The 11601-nt window shown below is 38.5% G+C and overlaps 1 pseudogene; it reads right to left on the reverse strand.

Moving 5' to 3' along the window:
* Positions 1 to 1620: 1620 nt before the first annotated feature.
* LOC105033588 (YTH domain-containing protein ECT4-like) lies at positions 1621 to 5577 on the reverse strand (annotated as a pseudogene).
* Positions 5578 to 11601: the final 6024 nt, after the last annotated feature.

Below are 11601 nucleotides of genomic sequence, written 5' to 3' on the forward strand. Positions count from 1 at the left end.
GCGAAGTCCGGCTCCCGTAGGAGTCCGGACGAATCTTACCGGCAGTCGAAGTTGGCGACGGAGCCCGGCTCCCTAGGAGTCCGGGCGGAGTCCTCCTTGCGGTTGAAGTTGTGGGCGGAGCCCGGCTCCCGTAGGAATCCGGGCGGAGTCCTCTCGGAGTTGAAGTCGTGGGCGGAGCCCGGCTCCCGTAGGGGTCCGGGCGGAGTTGAGGTCGTGGGCGGAGCCCGGCTCCCGTAGGAGTCCGGGCGGAGTCCCTGCAATTAAAGTCAGGTGCGAAGTCCGGCTCCCGTAGAGTCCTCCTTGCGGTTGAAGTTGTGGGCGGAGCCCGGCTCCCGTAGGAGTCGGGTGGAGTCCTCTCGGAGTTGATCTTGCTGAAAACTTCGACTGTGGGTATTTTATACCCAACACCTTCAATAACCAATGAAGCTAAGCTAACCAAAATAGTGAGCCATGTAGCAAAAATATATAGGAGAACAGAATTTTGTCATTTGATTTTGTGATTGGTAAAGCAATAAGTATTAAATAACAAGATGACAACCATGGCACACATTCCGGCTATATAAGCACAGGAGCTTGTGCTCCTAAACCCAAGGTCAAAATAAATATATAATAATATTGCCAGCAACTGCTAGCTCGGTTGGTTGGTATCTCCTCAGTGAGAGTTGGTTTGAATCCTGGATATTGCTCAAAAAATAATAATAACAACAATAGATTCCCTCCAAAACTATTGATTACTGCTAAGGCAAATGATGGTGGTTCTTTATCTAAATCAATATGGTAGGAAGAAAGTTGGAAATAAGATGATAATTATTACAATATTAGATATTAAAGCTTGAAATTATATCAAAAATAATACCCGATTAGAATGCTTGGCTAATCAGGATCATTAAATATAATCTTGAAATTGTAGTGACTTGGGAGTAGAGAAATAAAGACCGGATACAATAGTATGTAGTAGTTGTTATAATGAGAAATAATGGTTAATAGGGGCAAAATAGTGATGCATCTTGTTTAGGTCCACATTCACAAGACAATTTTTTTGAAAAAAAATCAATGTAGATATTTAGAATAAAAAACATTAATTTATTTAGATGAATAATGACAAGTCAAAACAACAGATATTATCTACATTATACATGTAAATGAATAATGGGTAAACAACAATTTTATTTATATAATGGCATAACAAGTGATTAACAAGCTCAAACAAAATATAAAACCAGTTCGACAACAGTTAAAAGTGGGCATATGTACTTGAATTTATTAATTTCATGAAAGATTATAAAGTTCACAAATTGAAAACCTTCAGGATAAGTTTCAGCATCAACAAAAATATAGAATGATTCTCCAAAAATCTAAAAACAAAACCAATTTGGATGGCTAACAACTTGCTATGCCATGTTGTTCCAGGACAGAACATATTCCAACATCTAGATAAACAGATAACAATCTCTATAAACTTATGCAGGATAGGAGAAGAGGAATAGGTTGATTTGATGAAGAGAACATAAGTATGGTAACATCATGCCGGGAAACTTATAAACAGAAAGCCCTGTCTAGATTCTAGTGCATGCAATACCTCAACTTCTTTCCAAGGTGTTAGTCGTATCTTTTCCACTTCTAAGATTTCTTGTTCAGCTTTGGTCCTTGCTGATCAACAGGAACAGTTCCAAAAGCTAAAAGCAAAGATTCGCCTAAATCTTTAACCTTGATGCGCACTGAACCAACAGTGACAAAATCAGCTACAGCATTTGAGCAGTCAGCTTCATTTGTCTTGGAATTAATAGAGAGAGAACCAATCTTCATGATAGGACCTGCAACACTAGGATTTAATGTAGGTTTAGGTTTAGCATCAGGTTTCGGGAAAAACTGCTCATTATTGAGTGCCATATTGCCTGCTATCTTCAAATCATCAGGCTTGCTAGGACTTCTTACCGTGGTTCGAGAATGATGAACCATACCATTAAGTTGCTTGCCACCTGCTTTTAGAGGCTGACAGACTGCACTATTTGATTGCTTTCCATCTGCTTGTGGAAACTTAACATATGTAGCATTCAATCTCTTTTCACCTGCCTTTGAAAGATCAACAGAATAACTTAGTTGTCTCCCATCCCCTTTTGAAGTCTGATCATCTGTACTATTTGGTTGTTTTTGATCAGCTTTTAAAGATTGACTGACTGTACAGTTTACTTGTCTTGCATCTGCTTTTGGAGAACAACCAACTGTAATGTTCTGTTGCTTCTCAACTGCTTTCAAGGGCTGATCGGCTAAATCAGGCAATTGGTTTCCATTGAGTTTAAGAAGCTCATTGGCTGTAACATCTGGTTGCTTTCCTCCCAATTTTCTAGGTTGATTGACAATACTATTTGGTTGTTTGTCATCTTTTCCATCTGCTGTCAGATGCTGCTTTACCACAGCAATTGGCTGTTTACCATCCACATTGAGAGGCTGATTGACTGTACGATTCATTTGTACTTCATCATTATTTGGAATCTCATTGTCAACTGGTTTTTCATCCATTTTCATAAACTGGGCGACTATGTCATCTTGTTGGATGTCATCTGCTGCTGGTGGCTGATTGACAGAACCACTAAATATGCTTGTAGGGGCAAATGCAGGTGCAAACAGAGAGGAGTTGTATGTTCTTCTGAGCAGTCTGGATCTTTTTTCCTGTGCAACTCTTTCCTGCTCTTCATAATGGATAAAGTCATCCAGTATTGATCCCTTCAGGGGACTACTTCTAAATATTTTGAGCATAAAAATGCCTGGAATATAAGGTATCTGCACATAAACAACCCAACTTACCAGGTAACCAAGTAGTTTCAGAAAAATGACACTCATGAACAACATTTACCAAATTAAGCATATTGATGTAAGATCTGCTGTTGACAATAAACATCCTTGCAAAACAAGCAGCAAGCTACAATATGACTGTAGCTAGGAACTTAAAACAGAATAGCTAGAAATGTCATCTGTAAATACAAATTCTGTCATCCTTGATGAATATAGAGGAGCGACTAAAGCATGACATCAATATATAACCTGCTTCTCCTATAAAAACACACACTTGAATTTGTGCCTCTAAAGGTCCATGCAGAACAAGGAGTCAGGCAATAAGACCTTGGCAAAAGGAAAGAAGAAAGGTACTCAAACTAAAACACAATAATGCATGTCATTATTTGTGCATAATCAGCAAAACCAGAGAAACAAAAGAGGCACTCGCTGGTGAAAGCTCTGAAAAGAAACCAACAGCAAGTAGCCAATAAAAAAAATACAAGAAGCTCTTTAAAAACAGCTAAAAGAGAGCAGGCATATGTCACCATTCAATCTGTATGTCCTGAAGTGAAAGATAGAAGCTAAAACTTGGAATAGAACCACAAAATGGATCAGAAAATTCTATTACTGATATCTGAAACATGTTCTGAAAAGAAGATTTTTATAGGTGTGCTAATGCAACATATAGAAGTTTAAAATTGGTTTAAGATGTGCATCAATAGAAATTTGTATTCATAGTAGATAACATTTTCATATGCAAGTATTTATTTGGGACAAAACTAATGCATGAAATTTCAACTTAGCTTGAAAACAATGACAAGATATGTATTTTACCTCTTGTGTATGTCTGCTATGAGTTACAGGTTTGTTTTCATTGTTCTCTAATATGATGTGCCGGAAACTAGAGTTTGGCACATCCTTTATGATGTGCCATCTGACAGGGAAGCTACCAGTCCATTTATCTTTCTGCCAGAAATTCATGTCATCTCAGCGACACCACTAAACTGCCCACTTGCATTAACCTATAGAGATATTTTTTTCTGAATAAATTTGGCAAATAGTATAACAAACAAAGGAAACACAAATGATTTACTTACAGAGAAGAACAGAAATACAGGCACTCATTTGGCTTCCCGCAGATAATTCCTGAGCATCTTGGTATGCACCATCCAGCCTCCTGTTTCCATTGAGAGTGCTTAACCATGCATTATATTTAATGCTCTTAGGCACGTCATCCTCGCTGCAAGATTTAATGACAAAGAATTTAGCATCTGGATATTCAACTGGAAAGTCATCCCTGTTAAATTGATCAGCATTAATGACAATGTTTCCCTGCGAATCACTAACAGCCACTTTAGTTGTGTTGGACTTGACAGTGATGGAAGTCTATTGACCTCTTCCTCTGTTTGTTCTACGGCCCCAGTCTTGCTCATTCAACGTAGAAGAGCGTCCCTTGCAATTATATAAGAACCCATTTGACTGAAAACATGGCCTCAACTTATCAACAGTGGACCACTTACAAACATTGGACCCAAATTTGTTGAGGGCATTGCTAAGCTGACGTGTCAACTATCAATGAATTTTTAACGGGAGAAACTCTCCCACATAAGAAATCTGTTGCTTGAACTGAACCAGAAGAATTTCTACCCTGAGACTGAAAGATGCAGTCAAAGGCTAAATTTTAGCATGAAAGGCAGGAAGTGTTATAACAAGAGGCAAAAATTAATGGCATGTACAACTGCTACAGGAAGAAAACATATGACCAAAAGGTGTTGAACTGCCCCAGAATAGTGACAGCATTATGGCTGTTATAAAGGAGAATTTGTGCTCAATTATAAAGTCTATGTGGTCAACAGCAATTTTCTCATAAAATAGAAGGCATGGAGTATACTATGTTAGAAAACTCAAATGACACCTGGGTTACATGGGGAAAATTACTGGGCAACATGCTTCCATGTGTTGCAGACTGCTTACTTGGTGGCATGTTATCTACTTGCCCTTCTGATAAGTTCCTTGGGGCATGAAATTGTTGGGATGAAGTTTCTGACAATGAATTCCCAAAGCAACCCTTTGAGAATTTGACAGCTTTACCTGCAGGTGCTTGTGGAAGTGGACATTTTGCACCTTCAATATCACACTTGCTAACAACTGTTGCAAAATGACTGACTGATAGAGGGTCTGAAGTATCATTTGGGACAATACCAGAAGTAGACTGAAGAATGATTGGAACATAAGGAGTTGAAGAAACAGCCTGCTGATAAGTGGGGCTGGTGAAGTGCTGCTGTGCTCCTATAAATGGACTGTCAACTCCTATGACAGCACCAGCTACAAAAGGATTGTAAGGGTTGTAATCAAATTGTGTATATCCATAGCTAGGTGTAAAATATACATATGGCAAACTTTCAGCCTGCACACCCTGCAGAAAAATCAAGAAGCAGTTTATAATTTGGTTGATGCTGATATAATGCATAAGCCAAACACAATGCTAGAACATTTAAACTTACTGAGTAATGGTGATCTTGGCCATCTAAACCCAAAAAACTATTGTGGTCATCCCATTCACCGGATGATTCAATTCCTGATCATATAATTTAAAAAAAAAAAAAAAAGACAGCAATTCACACCAAAACAATACTCTTTCTTTTTCTGGTGGACAGGATAATACTCAAAATAAAAAATGCTAATATATATTTGTTCTGAATTTATGATCTTACCTGTACAGTAATACCCATACTAGTTGGCAGCAGGAGGTTAGTATATATCCTGGTCAAATATGAAGTCTGGTGATGCTTCACTAGCCATAAGAACAATCTCTTTGGCAGATAATCAAGAAGTCAGATGGGGCTATGAGCAAGAAGCAGATGACTGCAAAACAAGGACAATAATTATTTTGGGGAAATTTAAAAAAAAGCCACCACCAGAAGGCATCAGAATGACATACACAAACTAATTCAAGCCACAATACTAGCCATATGGCATAGAAGTAACAACTAGACTTAGATATGATGCAATAAAATGTACCACAATCAAACTTCCTAGAAAGCATGCAATTCTTCTAAATTTATTTCAATACATACATCCAGGTATGGTTAACATAGGCATATATCATTTTCAATACTCTAAAGTTCACTCAGTTGTAAAGCTCTGTCACAGTTAGTTGCTTTGTATAAAGCTTAGATTGCATCCTTGCTACTAATAGTACAAGTAGACCTCTACATCACTTCCAATACCATAATGGATAAGAAAAGTATTTTAAAAAAATTATAAAAAAGTGAAGCCGGCAAACTAAGTGCCAGCTTCACTGTTCATCTTCTTTTTTAAAAGACATGAATAGGGGCGGTCGCCCCTGTTCCGCAGCCGCGACACCGTCTGCACCACTTCCATCGCCTGATGGCCACGACGGCCCTTCCGCCATCCCATCTTTCTATCTCCGGTGGCCTCCCTTCCTATCTCTCTCTCTCTTTCACTCGTTACAGCAACTCCATCGGGCGAACCGAGCTTCCACGAACCTTCGACGGCCATAGAGGGCCACCACCGGCCTTTGACGGCCTCTCCCTCTCCTCCTCTCTCTCTCTTCTTTTGTTTTCCTCTCGTTCTTCCCCAGCACCGGCGTGTCCCATTTTTGTCATTGGAACCATCCCGGTTCTCTGTCGGTTCAGTTCAGCAAGCTCTGAACCATCCGATTTGGCAAGCTCTGAACCATCCGATTCAATACGGTTCTGAAAACCATGGTAAGAGGTATTAGGTTAACTAAAGTATGAGCATTTAACTAAATCCAACCTTTAATCAATAACATTTAGTTAACAAATATATTTTTCATAGACCAAATAGTTTAGGAAGGGGACGGACAGTTTTGGACTCTTATCGGCTATCGTAAGCAAAAAAAATGATGAATCTAGATAAATTATATATCAACAATGATAAGATTTTATTGACATTGCATATCTACTAATTTCTTGCAATCTGATATATAAATTTTGCTTAATAGTTTTGCAACTGAATAGTGGATTCATTTTGGACAGTTCATAATTTAAAAATCATAACCATTCATATTCTCTATCAGATGGTCTCTTCTAGTAGTTGTGAGCACAATTGATCAACTTTCATCCTCATCCATAGCAAGCAAAGAATCTGTCTGATATAAAAATACCTTAATAATCTTATCCTGTTCACTGCAATCTGAGATTGAGCCTAACATACATTCAAGAGGAAGTACAGATGAACTTCATGGATTCGACGATAGATAATTATGCTCTTAATGATAAGGATCTAATGATCAGATGGCTTGCATGCTAGCAACAAGAGTCAAAGTTTGGTGAGCCAGGATCTTTTCTATAACCAACCAGTTTGGTATCCAGTGAGCTTAGAATGGATCTAGGGCAATAGGCAGATAGAAATATTCCACGTAAGGTTCCAACTGATCAAGCACAGCCTGAAGATCATAGAGGAGTTATTCATCATGTGACTCCATATCCGAGATATCCTCCTAAAAATTTGAGCAAAAAATATTGAAACGAGGCCAGTCATCTCAATCAAAAAGAAATATGCATCCTTCCAGGCACAACAAAGTCTGTCACAGAGAGACATGAAGAGAGGCCAGGCAACTGCTCAACAAAAAGATAAAGAAAAGAAAAGACAGTTATAGCCCCAATAAAGAGAGTGGGGGACAACTCACTTAGATTCAAAGATTAGAGAGATTAATGACAACTCTAATGGTCATAGCCAGAAAGTGAAGAACAAGAGACCATTGTTCCTGAGATGCAGCCATAGGATGATCTTCAATTCATCGATAAGTCTTAGTATATACATGTCATATAGAATAGGGCTATGGTGTACGAGCTGATAGAGCCTATAATAATATGATTTCATATAGATGATAGGCTTCTAGATGTCGTTAAGTACATGATGCAGCTATAGATGACCTCGCACGTAGAGTAGGATTCATGGATATATCAGGTTCATCCTCGTGTTATGGATCCTATTACTTGTAGGTAACTAATGATCCATATGGTACAAGTATCGTGTGTTTGAAGCATCATTTTCTAATGATTACTATCATATGCAGTCCAGAGTATTTTATGGGTCAGATTTCACTGTCAGCATATTTGAATCGGTCCCTCCACAATCGTACATCAATTTAATGATACCTCTTAAAACCAGAGCTTAAGTAGGAAGTCTAAGATGTCCTACAATCTAGAGTAGATGCCTTATGGGATGAGCTTTCAGGACTATGTACCACTTAGTTAAAGGGATAGATTGATGTTTCTCTTAGTCATGTGAATAGTCCAAATATCTATGAGCATCACTGACACTCGACGAGAAACTAGATCAATATATCTTGGGGTTAGTATATTATACTTTATACTTTAAATATATTTAATATATTTTTTTATTTTTTTATTTTTTGAAGTGATAGAAATATTATATAATATAAATAAATATTAATTTGAATCTAAAATTATTTAAAAATAAAATAAATTAATTGGATTGAAAAGAAATAGAAAAAAATGAAAAAAAAAATATTTTAGTACGGAATCAACATGCGGGTTTACCCTTAACCCAACCAACCCATGTTGCAACCCTCCTTGAAAGTAGCAAATACATTTAGTTTAACTTTTTCTTGTTGTAATTTGAAATTTTTTAGTGATCATTTGTGTGTGGCTTATATCACAATTTTATGGATAAGTTCTTTGAAGCATATGGTTTCATGGACTATTAAAATATTTTTTTTCTCCATTTCTCCAACTTTAACTTATTGGATGATTTTTAACAATATCTTGAAGTTCCAATACCAAACCCCATGTTACTTAGGCCCCTGGGCCATGCTATTCCAGTACTAGTACACTAAAAGTTGATTTTTTTTTTTTTTTTTTGATTGGTTTCTTCTATTATTTTATAAGTATTTTTTCTACTTTTAGTGGTTTTTTAGGGTTCTAGGCCCTAGAACATCTAAAAATGACGGTAAGTGCTCGTCCACAACACTAACATTCTACCATTTTCTAGAAAAAATATTTTTTTTATTTTACAATGCAATTTAGAAAATAAAACTTCTTTGAAAAAAAGATTTACATGGCATCAGATCCCATATGAGCACCTTATCAGTGCGATACGCACACTATAGTGTGTCATACGCTTTCCTACTAGCACATTTTAGAGGTTTTAAGTCAGAACAACATGCATATCATGTGTCCATACAGTACTGCATCATGCCCTTGTATGTACTAGTTTCCTACGGTATGGTATAGTACACCTGGTAAAGACCAATACAGTCCCATAAAATCTTATCCTATAACTAAGAAATCACATGAAAAGAAGAAAATTTGGCATGATTTCTCTATATTTTTTAAAAAAAATTAGACAACCATTTTATGTAGCAAAAGAAATGGGAGAAGAAAGAGTGGTTATCTTTCTGGAAACAATTCTAGGCTCCTCTTATTCTGATTCACTCTTCGGATGGTCAGATCTCGAGAAATTGGAGGACCACCCCCTCCCTTACCCTCTATCCCTTCTAAAACACAACAAATTTTCACTCTCTACGGAATAGTACCGGAGAAAGTTGGAAGGTTCTACTCAGTACCAATTGGTATGGACTAAGTCAAATCAAACTATCCAGTTCATCAATGGCCGATTCTTCACCAGGTTGGTACGATAGCGTGGTGGCTGGTTCATCCACTATTAAATTGTCAATTTCTAGTGCTTCCTCCAAATTGACCTTCACCTAATATACTTTGGTTTGGTCCACGACCCTATTTGTACGATTTTTTTTTTTTTTGATATATACAAACGGTCACACCATTTTAATATGAATACAATCCAAAAGTCAGAAAATAAAAAATCTTACGAGGCCTGCGGGCAGGCATCACCCTATCATCAGATCGAGTCTTCGGTATACTCGACAACAAATGATGCAATCCAATCTACCATACTGCTCGTCTTCCGAAAGATGTACCAAACAGACACTATGATGAATGATGAAGGAAACTCGAAATGTCATGGAGGAGTAGATAAGCCTCCAAATACTTCGTCTCATCTCGCATCCAGTCGATTACTATGATGGAGTCACTCTTAATAAAAATTCTCTCTGCCTGCAACTCCTGCTCGCGCATATGATAAATGCCCAAGCAGCATGAAGCTCAGCTCCCGAAACAGAAGGCTCAAAAAGATGTGAGCCCTCCGTCGCCAACAATCGAATGTCTAGACCTCGGATGATATAGTCAGTACTATCCCTATCATTCCTAACACTATCATTAAAATTAATCTTGACAAACCATGAAGGAGGGGGCTCTTAAGAAATGAAAAGAACCTTCCAGATCGCTACAGGCGTAGCATGGGAGACTTAGGAATTTGGGCCATCAAGGGATAGACCAGCAGCGTCGAAATGATTGCACTCTGTAGCTAAGCAATAGGCTCTCCTTAGCATCTAATGCATAGGCACAACTTCGACTTTGAAGATTAGATTATTCCTGGAAAGTCAGTTCTGATAGGTGATGTATGACATCCTATCTCTCCAAGTGCAGATCAAAACCTCAGTCATACTCTAATGGATTGCATCCACGAAGGGATTCAGTTAAGGCTGACCACCTGTCATTCTCTAAATCAACCTCACTCTCGGACAACGAAAAGAAGCATGCTTCATCGATTCATCCTCTAGCCTACAGATCAAGCAAGTGATCGGAAGCTCTAGGCCCTTGTCTTGAGTAACATATGCATCGAAAGCTAATCCAAGCAACCTTCCAGAGAAAGAGTTTGATCCTGGGATGGATAACTACTCTCCAAATTCAAGCAGCCTTGATCCTCCATCTGGCATAGACCTGCTCATCTCGATGAGGTCCCTCGTAGAAATCTTAGGGCAACACAATTAGCCCCACACGTTTAAGTCTTGGCTCCAATGGATGGAAATCGGAATAGCAAGAATCTAATCAACAAGCTGACCGCCAAAGAGATGGATGACATCCTGTGCCCTCCAGCGTTTGCGATCTGCAGTAATCAAATCATAGACCTACAGATGGTCGTCCACCTCTATGCTGACGTAAGTCGGCCAATATGATAGGGTAAGCTGGAAATCCAAGTATCCTGACTCATATTAACCGAAGTTTCATCCTCAATCAACCATCTGACCTAGGCCACCCACTGCTAGGGCGTGAGATCTGGGACCCTTAACTCCATACCCCAAACCAAGCCCTCATCACCCTACTCCATAAATAATTAGGCTAGATAAGGAATCTATCTGCATGTCTAGCAGCCATAACCTTCCTCCTGACTAGCAAAGACTGGATCTCTAAGTCTTCATCCCTCACAGATTGGCAGACCACCTCCCAAAGCAGTAGATGAAGCCCATGATTAGCATGCCTTAAGCCTTATAGAAAATTTTGGAACTACTATTCAAGCATACTGAGACAAGAGCTCAACATAACAATGTTCGCCAAAAGATAAATCGAAATAGAACTCAGGACCGATCTCACGAGGGTAGTCTTGCCTATTATAGAGAGGATATTGGCTTGTTAGCTCTCGAGGCGATCCTAGATCCGCTGCTCTATGGGCCTATAATCGACCCTCTAAAGTCTCTGCCTCATGACAGAAATTTTCAGATAGGTTAGGGCTCCAATCTGCTCTGGGATCGCCAATCTATCCTGAATCACTTGCTTCATCTGGACCTTCATCTGTATGATATTTCTTTAGTCTCAATATATATTCTCTTTCTTTGATCTTGAATAAGTATCATAGTTTTTCACATTCTCCATAGTAGTATTGCAGTAGATGTCAATTTGGAGGAAGCATTCCAACCATAATGGATCTTATCTTCTATTCTTATCAATTTGGAGGATC

This window comes from Elaeis guineensis, chromosome 11, assembly GCF_000442705.2.
Source record: "Elaeis guineensis isolate ETL-2024a chromosome 11, EG11, whole genome shotgun sequence".
In the NCBI taxonomy this organism is placed as follows: Eukaryota; Viridiplantae; Streptophyta; class Magnoliopsida; order Arecales; family Arecaceae; genus Elaeis; species Elaeis guineensis.